The 18,882-nt window shown below is 39.7% G+C and overlaps 1 protein-coding gene and 1 long non-coding RNA gene across 2 annotated transcripts in view; both read left to right on the top strand.

Moving 5' to 3' along the window:
- Positions 1-18,882, top strand: part of LOC138972052 (uncharacterized) — a 542,426-nt gene that overhangs the window by 151,132 nt on the left and 372,412 nt on the right. The gene's annotated exons all lie outside the window — the stretch shown is intronic.
- Positions 1,550-3,750, top strand: LOC138970289 (uncharacterized). Its single transcript, XR_011456872.1, has 3 exons — positions 1,550-1,877; positions 2,466-2,520; positions 3,498-3,750. It is a non-coding gene; the product is annotated as an uncharacterized lncRNA (long non-coding RNA).

Below are 18,882 nucleotides of genomic sequence, written 5' to 3'. Positions count from 1 at the left end.
GTCAGTCCACCGCTCACGGCAAAGGCAGTGAAATTGACAAGAAGAGCGGGGTAGTAGTTGCGCTGAGAACGATAGCACGCTTTTCTGTACCTCTCTTTGTTTTAACTTTCTGAGCGTGTTTTTAATCCAAACATATCATATCTATATGTTTTTGGAATCAGGAACCGACAAGGAATAAGATGAAAGTGTTTTTAAATTGATTTGGACAATTTAATTTTGATAATAATTGTTATATATTTAATTTTCAGAGCTTGTTTTTAATCCAAATATAACATATTTATATGTTTTTGGAATCAGCAAATGATGGAGAATAAGATGAACGTAAATTTGGATCGTTTTATAAAAGAAATATTTTTTTTACAATTTTCAGATTTTTAATGACCAAAGTCATTAATTAATGTTTAAGCCACCACGCTGAAATGCAATACCGAAGTCCGGGCTTCGTCGAACAATACGTGACCAAAATTGCAACCAATTTGGTTGAAAAATGAGGGCGTGACAGTGCCGCCTCAACTTTCACGAAAAGCCGGATATGACGTCATCAACGACATTTATCAAAAAAATGAAAAAAACGTATGGGGATATCATACCCAGGAACTTTCATGTCAAATTTCATAAAGATCGGTCCAGTAGTTTGGTCTGAATCGCTCTACACGCACGCACACACACACACACACACACACACACACATACACACACACATACACACACACATACACCACGACCCTCGTCTCGATTCCCCCCTCGGTGTTAAAACATTTAGTCATAACTTGACTAAATGTAAAAAGAAAGGAACCATGGATGCACCTTGCGTTCAAAAACATAATCATTAACACCATTACATTTTTTCTGAAATTTTCTGAATTTTTCTGTTGAAGATATTGATTGCCAAACTTTTGGAAATTATCAAAAAAAGACGCATTTTCGAGGCTTCCCTGCTGAAAACATTTTAATTCTGAGACTTGAGGAGACTTTTTAGTATAAATCGTGGACATCATGTTTAAAAAGTTCGCCGTCATGCATTACTACCATAAACAAATTACAACACACACAGGGCAGCTTTAAAATCAAATGCTTCTTTTTATATTTAGTCAAGTTTTGACTAAATATTTTAACATCGAGGGGGAATCGAAACGAGGGTATGGTGTATGTGTGTGTGTGTGTGTGTGTGTGTGTGTGTGTGTGTGTGTGTGTGTGTGTGTGCGTGCGTGCGTGCGTGCGTGCGTGTAGAGCGATTCAGACCAAACTACTGGGCCGATCTTTATGAAATTTTACATGAGAGTTTCTGGGATTGATATCCCCGAACGTTTTTCTCCTTTTTTCGATAAATGCCTTTGATGACGTCATATCCGGCTTTTCGTGAAAGTTGAGCCGGCACTGTCACGCTCTCATTTTTCAACCAAATTGGTTGAAATTTTGGTCAAGTAATGTTCGACGAAGCCCGGACGCGAAATTTTTTTTCACACGTCAGTTGCGGGCTTTCAATCCCGAAGGCTAGTTCCGAGTAACTACGAACGTAATCGGAAGTTCCGATGTTTACCAAGTCAAAGAGCCGAGTCGGACACTATCCTTGCGTCATCCAGGGAGATACTGTACAGATCTCTGCGTCATCTTTGACTTTGCAAGCAGCTTCGGAGATTTCAAAACAACGTTTTTGCCCCAAAAAAGATTGTGGGCTCTTTTTTTTTCCTCCTCAAGTTATTTTGGACGTTGAGCGTGGTTTGTCAGACCTTTAGTATAGCGTTTCGGTTTTTAGTCAAGTTACAAAATGGCAGTCCAAGGCAAGGAGCGAAGGTGATCAATTCGGAAAGAATCTCCAATGATGTTTGCTAATGCGAGAGAATTGGGACGGGCGAACCATTGCATATTAACCAGAGGTAAGTTTCCATGTTTTGTTTTATACTTAGACTGGGTCTTTGCGAGTATGTGTTGCAACATGTGTCACTCCGCTCACTGTCAGTGTCGCTGACAGTCACTGAGTGTCAGTCTCTGACAACAACATTGGATGCATGTACCTGTACGTGTATGTATGTATCCTTGCCTTACGTCAGGTACGAAGATAGTTGCCCTGTACAGGGATTTCCTCATTAATGTGGAGAAGAAGAAGAGTACCACTGCCACGTTTTTGCAACCTCTTTTTGACCCAATTCGAGATGCATGAGTCATAATATTTTAAAAATCCTTTTTTTTAAGATTGAATCCAACTTCCAAGACAGTGAATAAAAAATCAAAGCTAGTGCTGGTCGAATGTTTTAATGCTAGAATTAAAAATAGATAACCTTCTCGGAATATAATTGCAAGCAGGTTGGAGGCTAGTTCAAGAATCAAATTGCTGACTTACCCAGGCTGGCTGGTTACATTGCGTTTCTTTGAAAGGCAATCAATGGTTCTACTGCTCTGCTAGTACTCACCATTTTGAAAGTGATATTCCCAAGATTGGTACTTCATCTATTATTTTATTGCAGGTCTCCTCTCAGCTGAAAAAGCCAACCGATTGCTGCATGGCCAGCGACGAATCAGGTAAAAGGTTTTATTATGTACAACTGTCAGTGTCAGTGTTATGACATACAGTGTGTTTTTTCCTTCCCCTCTCTCTCATTCTCAAGTTCTGGTCAGAATAACTCATGTGGAGGTGTGCGTGTGTGACTGTGAGCAAGACTGTGAGAGAGTGGTGGTTTTTTCAGGGATAATAATAAAATAATGAACACCTACTGACTGACTCCAAACCGCAAGCTCTTAGCCTTATTTCACCAGTATGGTGATCACTTCCTCCCGTATTGGAACCATTACTAATATACTAGAAGTGCATGACTTTTAGTGTGTATGTTTGATTAAAAAAAAATGCATTGCAGTAAACACTGTCACTGTCAGGATATAATTATCTCAATGAAACTGTGTGTCAAGTTCTATTATTATTTTCCTTTTTTGAGTATGTATAACATGTATATTATGCATGTGTGTAGAGCACAGAGAGCATAAAACTTTAAAAGGAAAATAATAATAGAACTTGACACACATGATTCCTATGATAATGTAGGACAGTGGCATTGATATCTTTCTAGAATAATGTGTCGTTTTACATTCAGTGAAATTTTGACTGAATTAGTGAACTGAATGTATTCAAATATGGTGACAGACATGTATACAATGTAGACAAGTTAAAGTTGTGTGTGTGTACATCACTACATGTTCTGTAGCTTACAAGTTACATTGAAAACAGCCTTGACTATAATGGAAATCCACTTAATCACTGTCTTTGGGGTTCCAACAAAAATCAGACGCAGTAGGGGGGGGGGGGGGGGGGGGGGGAGTCGGGTGATTTTATTTGAACTTGTCTACCAGGGAAAAAGAATGTTTAAGCTCTTGGCATTTATGTGGGTTTAGTGTGTGTATGTGTGTCAGTTACAAACAGTACACAACTTATTCCTTTATACTCATACTTAGACTTGTTCTTGTCGTTGTGTTTAAGATCCGTTCCTTTCTCATTCATTTGTCAGTAGTGACTGAAGATGACGAAGACCTGGCCAGTGAATGTGGATGAAAAGCAGTGCTATCCAAGTCCAGCTATGATCGATGGGGAAACTACAGCAACAGCCGCAGAGGATCACCGGACAAAAAGAACTGTTTCCCAGTATTCACTATTGTAAATGTCCACTCAGTATTGGTTGTATTGAGCATTACAACTTGTTGCTATTGTACATTTTTGTCAATGTTTTAAAGGCCCGCTACCCTTCACAGGGCCGGACTAGGCTAAGAGGAGGGGTGGGGGGGGGGGGGGGTTGCCAGTGGTGGTCCAGGGGGATGTTCCCCTTGGCGGGGTCAAGGGGCAGAGCCCCTATATTGTGGGGGTCAGGGGGCGAAACCCCCTGAAGCTGATGGGTAGGTCATATTCTGAGATAGGAAAATGGTCGCTCCTTGCATGAAACGGCATAAAATAAACAATCACAAAAAATGTTTTAAATAAGTGAGGTACATGTTTAGGCTAGGGGGGTGGGGGGGGTTGCGCAACCCCCATAACCCCAACCCCCCCCCCCCCCCCCCCCGGTAGTCCGGCCCTGCCTCATTTAAAAAGTTGTCCTATCGTTTTGAACTGAGCGCTGTCATTGTCCCATAAGAACTCCATTCCTTTGGACGGTGCAATATTCTATATTTTCCTCTCAAGATACACATTTTCAAAAAGAGACCGAGCGCTGAACTGAAGTTGTGCAGTGCGGATCTTGCGTTTTTGGGAATTCCAAACCGTTTGTGATATGAGCTGTTTGGGTACACCTGTCTGCAGCACATTCAAGTTAGGAGTACGGGAGACAACTCCAACTGACCATAAGTCTTGCGTCTGCTTTTGTTTTCAGTTCAAGACATTTTGACGAAGCGCATTGAATTATGCCACCGAAATAAAACTAAGGCCTGTCCACTTACAAAAACTGCTGGGTCAAAGTTCAGTAAATCTTACATTTTCTTAAAGGTACTGAACTTGTCAAATCCAGGTGCACAGAGCCCCTGGGGCTTTTAGTCATACCTCAGGCAGCTATCCGTTAGAAGAACTACCAAGTTTCATTGACTTGCACCCAAAGAGTCAAGAACTGCGATTTTTTTACGAATTAATTTCGTACTCAGACCCGGCTGGTCTTGACCTATTTTTGGATCTAAATTTAGATCAGGTAGATCACCACATCATGCACAAAAAGACACGTCACTAGCAAACTATGTCAGACGTCATCATGAGTTTGTGTAAAACAAAATGGATGCCGGAATCACTCAGTTGAATCGAACTCCGACCAAACACCACGTAATAACTAGGTTAATTTATGCACTCGCGTGAACAAGAAACTGTCGAGCTTCACAGATGTCGTCGTTGGGTAGTTTTGGGTTTGTTTTACTACCATAGGAGGATTTTTGAACTGTAAATGCACTCAGCTGCAACAAAAACGCAAAACTAAGGCTGTGAGCTGCACTGTGCCTTTAAAGAAATGTGCGGCAGTAAAATTGAATTCGGAAAATACATGGAATAACCTGGTTTTCTGCATAAAAATAAATAAAACAATTGTGAATACTTCTTCTGCGTTCGTGGGCTGAAACTCCCATGTACACTCGTGTTTTTGCACGAGTGGATTTTTACGTGTATGATCCTTTTTACCCCGCCATTTAGGCAGCCATACGCCGCTTTCGGAGAATTGTGAATACTGATCGACGTAGAGTGCCGTTGGAAACAGTCGTTACATTGGATTTCTAGGAAACTGTTTAACAGCGACATCATACATCAGAAATTCCTAATATTTGGCACAAAGATGCACATGTATCAATCTACAATCATATAGAACGATTTTTGACAACAGACTACAGTTGAATTTTGATATCTTTTGTCATGAGGATGAACGAATGTCTTACTGCATATTCATTACAATAATTAATTTAAATTCAACTGTAGTTTTTAACAAAAAACACGTTCTTTATGATTGTAGATATAATACATGTGTATCCTTAAATATTATGAATTTCTGATGTATGATGTTGCTGTAAAACTGTTTTCCAGAAATCCCATATGGCGCTGTTAATGCTAGATTCCATAGCAACAGCAGTCTATACCCATCCACAATGTTTTCATTCATTTTAATAAGTCACTTCAAGAATTAACCAGAAAACCAAGTTATTTCTTGACTATTCTTCAAGTTTAAAGGCACAATGCAGCTCACAGCCTTAGTTTTGCGTTTTTGTTGCAGCTGGGTGCATTTACAGTTCAAAAATCCTCCTATGGTAGTAAAACAAACCCAAAACTACCCAACGACGACATCTGTGAAGCTCGACAGTTTCTTGTTCACGCGAGTGCATAAATTAACCTAGTTATTACGTGGTGTTTGGTCTGAATTCGATTCAAATGAGTGATTCCGGCCTCCATTTTGTTTTACACAAACTCATGATGATGTCTGACATAGTTTGCAGTGACGTGTCTTTTTGTGCATGATGTGGTGATCTACCTGATCTAAATTTAGATCCAAAAATAGGTCAAGACCAGCCGGGTCTGAGTACGAAATTAATTCGTCAAAATATCGCAGTTCTTGACTCTTTGGGTGCAAGTCAATGAAACTTGGTAGTTCTTCTAACGGATAGCTGCCTGAGGTATGACTAAAAGCCCCATGGGATCCGTGCACCTGGATTTGACAAGTTCAGTACCTTTAAGTTTGGTAATTTTACTGCCGCACATTGCCTTAAGTCATAAATAAAGGGTTCCAGTAACATACCATTCTTCTTTATTGATTATGAACTTTGGAAGGTTAGATTTTGGAATCAGTTTTTTTTAAATATTTCCTTGATGTGTTGTAATAAGATCAACCGTCTGCTTGGACATATACTAAAGATCCACTACCTGGCTGCTGTCCGCGGAAAATCGATTAATTCATAGACAAATATGCCTTACAGGGAAGCAGCTAGCCAGTTGACTGTACGTGTGTTTGTGTAGAGGTGTTCTTATTGCATGTTCAAGCCAGGACAGATGGTGACCTGAAACATTTACACATTACACATGTATGCAGGACTGCTACTTTAAGCTTAGGTGCAAGTGTGATTATATAATTATTTGTTTGACTGATTATGGGCATTAAAATAAAACTGCAAAAAGAATACTTACACTTGAGATCTGATTTTGTGCGTGTCTGTGTGTGTGTGCGCATGAGGGTGTGTGTGGGCCATTTGACATACTTGCAGAAGAAACCAACAGAGGTAACTGATAAACTGCATTTATTAACACAAAGAGGTAAACAAAGTGAGTTCACACATTTCACAAAAGTAAGAAAAGGCAGTCTCACATGTGTGATAGTCTAGGAATACCAATGCATTCACAATATTTAGTACTCACATGAATGGCCCAAGAAAACTATAGGCTGAGAATGCAAGTTCTAATTGGGCACATTTGTACATGTAGCTGCATCCACTAGACATATATCCATCTTACAATAAAAAAACTAGTGGTTAGGACATGGGCCTGAAAATCTCAAGGTCCTAGGTTCGAATCTCTGCAGAGGCATTTACTTTTTCCCCTTAGTTAAAATAAAAATGCTCAATCGAGAGAGAGCAACCGTAAAGTTACCAGCGTAAAAGTAAAGTGTTGAATGCAGCTGTAAAGGTCATGCCAGCAGTGTGGGTCAGTTCTGGTAGCTCTGTCAGCACAGAATGGACTGAATCTGATCATCATCCTCAGCAAAGCCAGGCACCACTCTGCAAGCTGCCTGCACGTCATATCTCGGCACCTCACTTCCTGGAAAATAAAGAAAATGTATTACTGAGCACATTCAGACTTTGCTGTGCGCTGATGGGGATATGTTTTTGGTATTGAGAAGAGGGTGTGTGGTGGGGGTGCCGGAAGGTAGGTAGGAAGTAATACATGTACTTGTTCTTCACACAATCAGTGGGATGGAGAATGGTGTGGGTGATACTGACAGTGACAACTATTAACTAAACTGTAAACATTGTTCTGTAATATTACAGGTGCCATCATTCCTTCCTGTGAAAACCATTTATTTATATACTTTCATCATTAAAATTAAAAAGAATCTTTCATCATTAAAATTAAAAAGACTTCCTCACAAGAACCTTTCTAACGACATGATATCTTGTTATGCTGCTGATGTGAGCGGTTTTTCTGGAATGTGATGGACATTTACTATTTTTTTTTAATTGACAGCATAAGCCCTTATCCCACACACATTCCCTATTTAGCGTTGACACCTTACAGTTTTGTTGAGAAATGTGATGTGAAGTCATTCAGAAAATTCTAACACTGCGCAGGGGCAGTCAGGGTGTTGATACGTTTTACTATATTATATAACTCTTATTCCATGTAAAAAATTTAAAAAAACTATATAAAAAAACTGGCCAGATCTGTGATTGTGAGCCAAGGAAAGGACTGACTGTATTTAAAATAATTCCAGTAATGAGTAAATCTTTCATTCTAGCTATTTCATGTTTTACTTTCTTGCATCACAATAGTTCAAATCAATGTTCATACAAACAGCATAATGCACTTTATGAGTATAGGGTTGCAACAAACTTTAAGATGGGAAGGAGAGAGAAAATAAAGATATATGTACCATTATGTATACAAAGTACATCATACCAATTAGTGAATTACCATGCACAGTATTACTATGCATCTTCAAATGTATGAATAATTTCATCTACAAAGTACTTGTAAATGTAATACAATTTACAAAGAACAAAAGACTGCTGAATGATCTACATCAGTACATGCATGTTTATAGCTACAGACTACCATCACCAATACCTTATAAATGTGTAACTTACTCTTCAGGGGTAGTCTGTAATGTAAAGCACCATGCCAAGTCATCCTGATACCTCTCCAGTACATGTATCCATGTTTAAAGGTAAACTGTTGGAACTGAAAGACAGGAGCTGTATGAATGATGCACATCACCTCTGGTTTCTCGGGAGGCCTGAAAAAAACCATAACAATATTAACATAACTATTAACATGTCTTGAAAATGAAATAAGTACTATTTCAACTTCACTATCAGAGCCAAATCACTCACTAATTCAATAATTGTTTTGTTTATTCTTGTACAACCATAGTTCATACACTGATACAGCAACATTTGATTCTGTGCATATAGATTAAAGATCAAGCATTTTCTAAACTTGAGTAAAAAAAATAAGAACACAACAAGCACACACTCTGTGACTCACAGTCACACCCAGTTACTCAGTAACACACACATGACATACACAACAGATGAATCTTGCTCAGTTCTACAAAGGCCACGTTTGCAATGGTCATGTCTTGGATTTTAAAAACAATAACTTACCTGCTGGTTGATCCAAACCGATGATTGACAATCAGTGAGAGGAAAATGTCCGAGGCTGAGGATACTGCCTGTGGTGGGAGGGCGTTCCATTCGCCAATGGTGCGAGGAAAGAAAGACTGCTGTCTGTATGATGTTCTGCAGGCTGGGAGTTTATGAGCCTCAGCATGGATTGAGCGAGTGCTGAGTGCATTCTTTTCGCTCTATCCTATTAATTCACACATTGACCCTGCAGCAGTGACGATCATTTCTAGATTGCAATCGGCAAAGTTCGTAGCTCGGATTGCACTCATTCCAGCGCTACCGTGTACTGGGTCAGCGAGACACGAACGACAACTCAAATCGATAAGCATCCGAACACATCGGAACTTCCGTTTACGTTCGTATCTACTCGGAAATAGCCTTCGGGATTGAAAGCCCGCAACTGACGTGTGAAAAAAAATTTCGCAGCCCGGACTTCGGTATTGCATTTCAGCGTGATGGCTTAAAAATTAATTAATGACTTTGGTCATTAAAAATCTGAAAATTGTAAAAAAAAATAAAACATTATAAAACGATCCAAATTTACGTTTATCTTATTTTCCATTATTTTCTGATTCCAAAAACATATAAATATGTTATATTTGAATTAAAAATAAGCCCTGAAAATTAAAAATATAAAAATTATTATCAAAATTAAATTTTCCAAATCAATTTAAAAACACTTTCATCTTATTCCTTGTCGGTTCCTGATTCCAAAAACATATAGATATGATATGTTTGGATTGAAAACACGCTCAGAAAGTTAAAACGAAGAGAGGTATAGAAAAGCGTGCTATCCTTCTCAGCGCAACTACTAAACCGCTCTTCTTGTCAATTTCACTGCCTGAACGGTGGACTGACGATGCTATGAGTATACGGTCTTGCTGAAAAATTGCATTGCGTTCAGTTTCATTCTGTGAGTTCGACAGCTACTTGACTAAATATTGTATTTTCGCCTTACGCGACTTGTTATGTATTTTTCTTGTCACAAAATGCAACTTTTGCACATCGGACTTCGAAACTTTTCGGCCGTGTTGAATAATTTCACGGGACACCGTTTTCAGTTTTACTTTCAACAATAACAACTAGCGTAAATCAGTTAAAATTTAAAAATTAGTTTTATTACTTACAAAGTTAGTGAATGCTTGCCCCTCTGCCGATTTTTAAAAAAATCCACAATGAATGATTTCATCATGAAAATGGAACCATCGCGTGTTGGTGCATGAAAACGCCATTTTTTCTCAAAGCCGTGACCGGCGGGGTAACCAACTGCCAACTTCGATGCTAACTTACGTCGGTTTTCATGAGTTGAATGACAAAAAGAAAACAAAAACTTGGACTCCTGATAAATATAATCACTCACCTTGAACAAGAGTTGTCGAATTCCAAGTGAAAACGCAGTAAACAGAAATAAACTGGACGGTAAATTCCCATGCTGACGCTGAAGCCGAATGCTATTTGCGTCTCGCGCATCGCGGTAGGCACGCATTTCGCGTGAGGCGGCGGAGTTTCCTATCCCTCTAAATATAGGTCCCTGTCCTTGTGTAATAAAGTTACTGTATCAGTTCTGAGTTCTCGCTCACTTCCTCTCTCCCCCCTCTCTATCTCTCTCCGTCTCTCTCCCTACTTTTTACATTTAGTCAAGTTTTGACTAAATGTTTTAACATAGAGGGGGAATCGAGACGAGGGTCGTGGTGTATGTGTGTGTATGTGTGTGTGTGTGTGTGTATCTGTGTGTGTGTGTGTGTGTGTCTGTCTGTCTGTGTGTGTGTGTGTGTCTGTGTGCGTGTGTGTGTGTGTGTAGAGCGATTCAGACCAAACTACTGGACCGATCTTTATGAAATTTTACATGAGAGTTCCTGGGAATGATATCCCTGGACGGTTTAATTTCTTTTTTTCGATTAATACCTTTGATGACGTCATATCACACCCTCATTGGCTCACGTAAGTGTAGCCTATGCGATGGTAAACTTTGTCTGTCTGTGCGTGCGTGCGTGCGTGCGTATGTATGTATGTATGTATGTATGTATGTCTGTGGCAGAAACTTTAACATTTTTGGCTAAACACCGAAATACTCATTTCACGTGGTTAATTTTCAAGCACCATCTTCAAATTATTGAAGCAATGATCAACATTGTGTCGGCATGTGTGTAGTTAAAGCGTGTATCCAAAGAAAACGGGTGGTAGGGGGTTTTGAAGGGGTACAAGCAGTTGACTGGTTTGTGTCGTGTTTGGTATGTAGACGGCAGGTCAGGTGTCAAGATCAGGTCAGGGGTCGCGCGAAGGATTGTGGTCCAGTTCTCACCTCGCCGATTCGCCGGGGAAGACGATTTCATGTTGTTCGGTTTCTAAGCTCCAGAAAAGTAAATAAAGAAGATACCAAAGGGAGATTTCCTACAATTTGATCTGCACAGCGTGTTTCCAATGTCCACGCGAGAAAGAGCTGTCGAAAGCGCGGCAGTCAGTGTCGATCTTGCAGCCGTATCCCGGTAAGTTCAGAGACAGATCTAGTGTCTCCCACTCTGATAACGTGTCACCTACTGTTAATCCGTTTTGTTTTAATTTCTTTTTATTTCAGCAGACACGGATGTCAAACACAGTGCTAGGCAGTCACCTCTAGTGAAATGAGTTGATCTAAAGTGCCTGTAATGTTTGGATGTCTTTGCTCGTGGTTCGATTTATGTCAATTTCAAGACTTGCAGTAGACTCTCAAGTTAAGTTTACTCTGCCCGAAAAAAAAACTGTCCACCATTTACTTGAACATGCAGATATAAGGAAACGGAATGAATCTGTTCTCAAAGTCAAAATGATCACGATTTTTTCCTCAGATTCAAAACATGCACTGTCATGGTTTTGTCTGTACAATTTAGTAAGTCTTAAGTACTTTGCAACAACTTCCTTGAACGTGAAAGACAGTTTTTGAATGCTAGATCTGTATCGCGTTTCATTCCAGACTCGATCCTCTCTTTGATTGTAGATCTACTGTTTGCTGTTTACGCACTATCATATGATTCGCTATGTAACGTTTGGTAAGCTTACCTTGCAACAGCTTTCTTGTCTTTGTTGGCATTTCTGGCTGTGTTGACCGTCAGAATTATTTTAAGAACCAGGCTGCTGCAGTCGACATGTTTCGCATATTGTAGGGTTACCATGCTGCATAGGTAAAGTGGCTTGTATAACCTGACTATTCTGTTTCAAAACACTGTTTATATTTGTGTAGGTTGTAGTCATCATAACTAATCGCATTTTGCCATTTGTTTCAGAAAGGAGGTTAACCTACAACAATATCGACGCTATGTCAGATATATGCCTCAGCCACATGAAGACTTCCGAATTTAGATCTACTCGGCGTGGTGACAAGTCTTGATGAAAAGTATAGGACTGAGGACAGCAGTGGAAAAAGTGCCCACATGGCAGGTACCTAACCTATTACCCTAGTCATTTTATCTGTTTGCCTTCTTTTGAAAATTATACATGGAGTTGATATGATGCGTTAGTTTTAACTGTGTGTGTGTGCGCGCGTGTGTGTGTGTGTGTGTGTGTGTGTGTGTGTGTGTGTGTGTGTGTGTTTGTGTGTGTGTGTGTTACGGAGTGAGTGAGTTTGTGTTATGTTACTGTTTGTTGATTTCTTACGGGAGCCTTGAAGGCTTCGCCTCTTGTTTTTCAATCAAATTAATTGACATTTTGGCCAAGCAATCTTCGACGAAGGCCGGACTTCGGTATTGCATTTCAGCTTGGTGGCTTAAAAAAAATTGATGACTTTGGTCATTAAAAATCTGAAATTTGTAAAGCAAACAAAAAAACATTTATAAAACGATCCCAATTTACCTTTATCTTATTCTTTATCATGTTCTGATTCCAAAAACATATAAATATGTTATATTTGGATTAAAAACAAGCTCTGAAAATTAAAAATATAAAAATTATGATCAAAATTGAATTTTCGAAATCAACTAAAAAACACTTTCATCTTATTCCTTCTCGGTTCCTGATTCAAAAAACATATAGATATGATATGTTTGGATTAAAAACACGCTCAGAAAGTTAAAACGAAGAGAGGTACAGTAAAGCGTGCTATGAAGCACAGCGCAACCTCTACCGCGCCAAACAGGTTCGTCACTTTCACTGCCTTTTGCACTTGCGGCGGACTACGTTCAGTTTCATTCTGTGAGTTACACAGCTTGACTAAATGTAGTAATTTCGCCTTACGCGACTTGTTTCTCTCTCTCTCTCTCTCTCTCTCTCTCTCTCTCTCTCTCTCTCTCTCTCTCTCTCTCTCTCTCTCTCTCTCTCACCCCCTCACTCTCTCTCTCTCTCTCTCTCTCTCTTTTGAGCAATTATCTTTTTCCACATACCTTGCAGATTTTACCACTGTGATGCAATCCACTGATAGGAAATGTTAAATAGATGCTATTCTATCTGCAGGAATAAACATTTGTATCTATACAGGCCTTAGTTTGTCCGTTTTGCGAATCGCGTCAGAGCAGGAACAAACCTCGCTATTGCTCAGAGCTAGATCATCGATTGAACGAATGAATACATTTTTAGAGAAATCTAGGAGCAATCTGTAATTTTTTTTTGACACCAAAACATTACTTTTGCATTGCTTCAGCTCCCCATTAGGGTGTGGATGGTCTGTGTTAGTCTGTATCGAGCATAACCACGGAAATGCACCAACATCACAACTTTTCGACAATGTTTTCAATTATTGCGATTACTATTTATTGAATCATCTAGTTGCCTACTTGTGGAAATACCCAATGCATTTGTGAACGTTACAAAATAGAAAGTAACGCTGAACACTGCCTACGACACCTAGTGTTGCAATCAATCTAAGAAGACTGCAAAAAAGTGGCCCCTCAGAGCTGGAACACTAAACCGCCTCAGAGCTTTTTACGCATGGAACGTCTCCCACACCGTGAGCAGTTAAGGACATATTTCAGAAAAGGCGCCAACATCCGTTGTGAGTGAGAGAAGACCGTCTGCTCGCCATCTCTCACAGAGCAATACAGATATCGTCTGTCCAGGTGGCTAGCAGAGGACGTTTTAAATTATTTAAAAAAATCAGAGCAACTTTAACACAATGCTCAAGAAGAAAAGTTGTTCATGGCGGTTAGTACTATCTTGTGTTAAAAGGACGTGCTTCCAGCTTTCGTAGTCTGAGCACTGTACACGTACATTTTCGCAAACCAAGAGGAAAAACACTCACTTTATTTTACCTGAAAAGAGCCCCACGCTCAATGTCACATTTTTGATATATTCGTTTGAACGATCGTGCTTGTCAAAATTGGCACGCTCATAGGACAGAGCCTTACAGAGGAATGCAGTGAAACGGAACTTGACAGGTGTGAAAAAAACGTGCATCCGGTACAGTAGAGAGGTCAGTGGGGTGCGTTACTGATGCTCGTTCGGGCTTAAAGCCATATGTACTCGATGACTATACACGCTAATTGCTTTACCAACAGCTGGAGACATGCTAAATTAAGTTCCCTGCAAAATATTGTGGTCTAGGACCCCTTCAATGTTGAGATATTTGAATTTTTATTTTGATCTAGATCGTCCTATTTATAGATTTGCCAACAGAGGTAGCGTTGACGCAAGGGAAATAACTCCGCGTCTTTGTTGACATCCTCACTTTTTCAGAGGCTAGAACAAGCTGTAATGCATGTATATGGTCCGCGCATTGCGACATATCGTCATTATATGGCCTTATGATGCATTTGACATCGATTGTGGGCAAACTACACATCGTAAACACGGGAGCGAGTTAGTAAGCCTTTAACATTTATCCATATTTCGTCGTATCACTGAAAAATGTACGAGGATAGAGCAAACACGATTTAGAGTAGCCATTAATAATACTTTTAACACAAGATAGTACTAATCGCCACGAACAACTTTTCTTCTCAAAGAGATCGGACACTGATTGACGAAAAAAAAGAAGATTTCGCTAATATTTTGCGTGTAATACTTTCAGAGTGTGAGGAAACGAGTACGACAAAAATAAGATAAATTAATCGGACAAATGTTATGCTATACTTTTTGACTCACATGCGAAGCAAAAGTGAGTCTATGTACTCACCCGAGTCGTCCGTCCGTCCGTCCGTCCGGACGTCCGTCCGGACGTCCGTCCGTCCGGAAAACTTTAACGTTGGATATTTCTTGGACACTATTCAGTCTATCAGTACCAAATTTGGCAAGATGGTGTATGATGACAAGGCCCCAAAAAACATACATAGCATCTTGACCTTGCTTCAAGGTCAAGGTCGCAGGGGCCATAAATGTTGTCTAAAAACAGCTATTTTTCACATTTTTCCCATTTTCTCTGAAGTTTTTGAGATTGAATACCTCACCTACATATGATATATAGGGCAAAGTAAGCCCCATCTTTTGATACCAGTTTGGTTTACCTTGCTTCAAGGTCAAGGTCACAGGAGCTCTTCAAAGTTGGATTGTATACACATTTTGAAGTGACCTTGACCCTGAACTATGGAAGATAACTGTTTCAAACTTAAAAATTATGTGGGGCACATGTTATGCTTTCATCATGAGACACATTTGGTCACATATGATCAAGGTCAAGGTCACTTTGACCCTTATGAAATGTGACCAAAATAAGGTAGTGAACCACTAAAAGTGACCATATCTCATGGTAGAAAGAGCCAATAAGCACCATTGTACTTCCTATGTCTTGAATTAACAGCTTTGTGTTGCATGACCTTGGATGACCTTGACCTTGGGTCAAGGTCACATGTATTTTGGTAGGAAAAATGTGTAAAGCAGTTCTTAGTGTATGATGTCATTGCTAGGTTTAGTTACCCTAAAGGTCGAGGTCAAGCATGTGAGTCGTATGGGCTTTGCCCTTCTTGTTTTTAAATGATGACATGCCAAGATTCAGATAAACGAGGGTTGGGTAGGTGAATGGGTTTTGTGCCCGATCAGTTACAACCACATGCAGAGCTCACATCCATGAGAGGAGGCATTATATGTAGGACAAATGTCCTGGACAATGCATTTGTCCTGAACAAAAATAAATCAATAGGATTTTTGTTTTCGCAACACAATGTCAGTTGCTTCTTTGGGTAGTGCGACACCCACGGGAATGAAGTCGGTCAGCTTGAAACGAAGCCTCGGGAGGGGGAATGTCTTTCTTTGGCACCGAAGTTTCACTTTCTACACTACTCGTCAGAAAAAAACCCTGTACACATGCGTTTGAGGCCAGATCTTTCTGATCAGGCCGTTTATCGTAAAACCAATTATATGACTGGAAAGGTTGTGTATTCCCCTAACTTATTCAGCAAACAGATTGAGTTTACACGACGTAGTGTCGATACAGTGGAACCTACAACACAAACACCCCCCAAAATCAAACTCGCAAAATCAAGGTTCCCGCGTTAAAATTGACAAACAATCACAACTGCTAAAACGAAACATGTTTAGCATGTCCTTAGACAGAACAATCACATTTGCATCCAAATCAGTCAGTTTTGTTCACATATCTTGTCTACCAAGGACGCTACGGCATGCTGAGCGGTGTAGGTCTCAATCCTCTCAGCAGGCATAAAAGGCAGTTTTTGAAGCCGTTTTAGCGGGTAATGAGAAAAAAAATGATACATTTGAGTAACTCGCCAACGCATTGCCTTTAAACTTTCAGCGATTTGTTTGTAAACTACACACGGAATCTCAAGTCATTTGAGATATTAGTTCTGCTGTTATGCGACATACCAGAAAGAGTTTTAAAAATAAAGATGTACCATGTCGGATTAAACAAAAACAAAATAAAATTTAGAGAGATTGGTGCTAACACGTGTCGTAAAGTAAGTACAGAATTTGAAGGCAATGCGTTGGCGAGTTACTTAAATGTACCATTTTTTGTAATGGGTAATGGGTGAGTCTTAGTATTCATTTGTGTCTGTCCGTCCGTGGACAAGAAACTTAACGTTGAGGTTATCTCGGGTGTTTTTCTAGCTAGACCTTTAAAAGGTTGCACACTTTTAGGGTTTGGTGATCTCACGAAGAGACCCCAGTTTTCTTGACCCTCGTCACATTTTGGAGTCTCAGGAGGGTCATGTTCGTTTCATAAACAAAAATAACGTTGAAGTTATCTCGGATGTTTTTGAACCTCGAGCTTTGACAGTTTGCACACTTCTAGGGTTTGATTACCTCCTTACTTGACCTAAGTTTGATTGACCCTATATAGTCAAGTGTTGGGCTCGCAGTGGGTCATGTTTAATAATAACTTAACATTGACGTTATCTCAGGCGTGTTTGAAGCTAGAGCTTTGAATTATTTATTTTTGTACAGTTCAAGGGTTTGCTAAACTCTTGACATGACCCTAGTTTGATTGACCCCGTCACATTTTAAGGTCCCTTCGGGGTCATGTTTGTACAAACCGTTGTTGAGGTTTTCTCAGTTATTTTGGGAAGCAAAAGTATGACGGCTTACTAGCGCAAAAACTAAAAAAATAGTAATTAACCCGTGAAAGTTAATAATTTTCACGAGAAAATTACAATTATGACGTGAACATGACTACTTTTCACGTGTTAGTTACTAATTTTCATGTGTTAATAACTAATTTTCAAGTGTTAATGTCTAATTTTCAGTTTTGCCTCGCTTCCTGACGGCTTACTAGTACCAAAGCTAAAAATTAGTAATTTTCATGCGTGAATTACTAATTTTCATGTGCCTCTTGACTGTGGGGGATCAATGCGCATGCGCGACTGTTACACCGGCCAGAGCGAAACATCCTTCGATTCGAACTTTTCTGGTCCATAGTTCTTTAATCCGATCCAAATTAACAATAAGAGCTGAGCGCATGTGTAGATAACCGTGACATACAACTGTCTGTCCGATAACTTGTTGAATAACGAATTCTATCGAAAGATATTTGTGAAAGTGTGTGAGTCTCGACCGAAGAGATCCGTCTGCTAGTGGTCGGACCTTTAGCACAAGTCCGGCGGGCCGCCGATTTTCCTCTCTCTGTTCGAACATTTTCGGATCGATTGTCCTTCACTAATACACTACAAAGCAAATGTATGAGTATGGTAGTGGAACACATATGAGGTACGGCTGTCTGCCCGAGAACTTGTCGAATAAGGAATTATATTGAAAGATATATCTGTGAAAGTGTGAGACCGATCAAAAGTCCGTCTGCTACGAACAGCTTCGGTTTGAAAGTTTTTGGGGGTCGATTATTCTTTTCTAAGATACCCAAAACAACGTTAAAGTGTAACTAAACAGACATTTTGAAGTGTCAGCTTTACTGAATTGCTTTATGTTTTGTCCAAGTATAGACCTGTAGAAGCGATACTGGACGATTTTTCCAACGTTTACTGTGTTTTCTGATTTACTACGATTTTTTAAAAGTGTTGAACCCATTTCAGATTTACCTGCTTATCTGTTCTTGATTTGATACTTCCAAAGAACAAGTGGTACTTTGAGTTCCGGTTTTATGTTTTAACCAATCAAAATTTGGTTCCTAAATAAAATCGTCTGCTGCCTGTCCCAGCAGAGTCGGCAACAAGCACTGCTTGCCACATGTGTGATGTTACCAACAGAAATAGCCATAAATTGGGCAAGGTAGCAATGTAAATGAATTGGATCTAACTAATGTGCTTGTACTGCATCTCTGGCCTTTGAATTCACTCCAAATGTACTGGCTCAGCGTGAGAGGCAACATCCTGTCGAAGTCGTAAGCACGAGGCTGACTGGGAGATTATTATTCGAAGAGCATGCTGAAACGGATTGTAAGTACAATATTTTACATGTTCTCGACATTTCTGTTGATCTTTCCTTAACTTTAATTGTTTCCTTGATTTAAAACCCTAGGGCTTGTATTTTTAGTTGTGACACTAAGCACGTATCTTTACCACAGTATCTGATCACTTCACACTTGAATTTTGGAATGATGAAGTGGAATTATTTCTGGATCTAATTTATTCCTTGTTCCCCCCCTCTCGATTCCTTTTTTCGCCACATATGTATTGTCGTGTAAGGGGGTAGATGCGTGTAGACTACTGGCTGATTTTTTTAATTTTTTTTACTTCGGTC

Source organism: Littorina saxatilis, linkage group LG7, assembly GCF_037325665.1.
Source record: "Littorina saxatilis isolate snail1 linkage group LG7, US_GU_Lsax_2.0, whole genome shotgun sequence".
Taxonomy (NCBI): Eukaryota; Metazoa; Mollusca; class Gastropoda; order Littorinimorpha; family Littorinidae; genus Littorina; species Littorina saxatilis.
The sequence above is the reverse complement of the archived record's forward strand: the minus strand, read 5'-3'. Positions and strand labels throughout refer to the sequence as shown.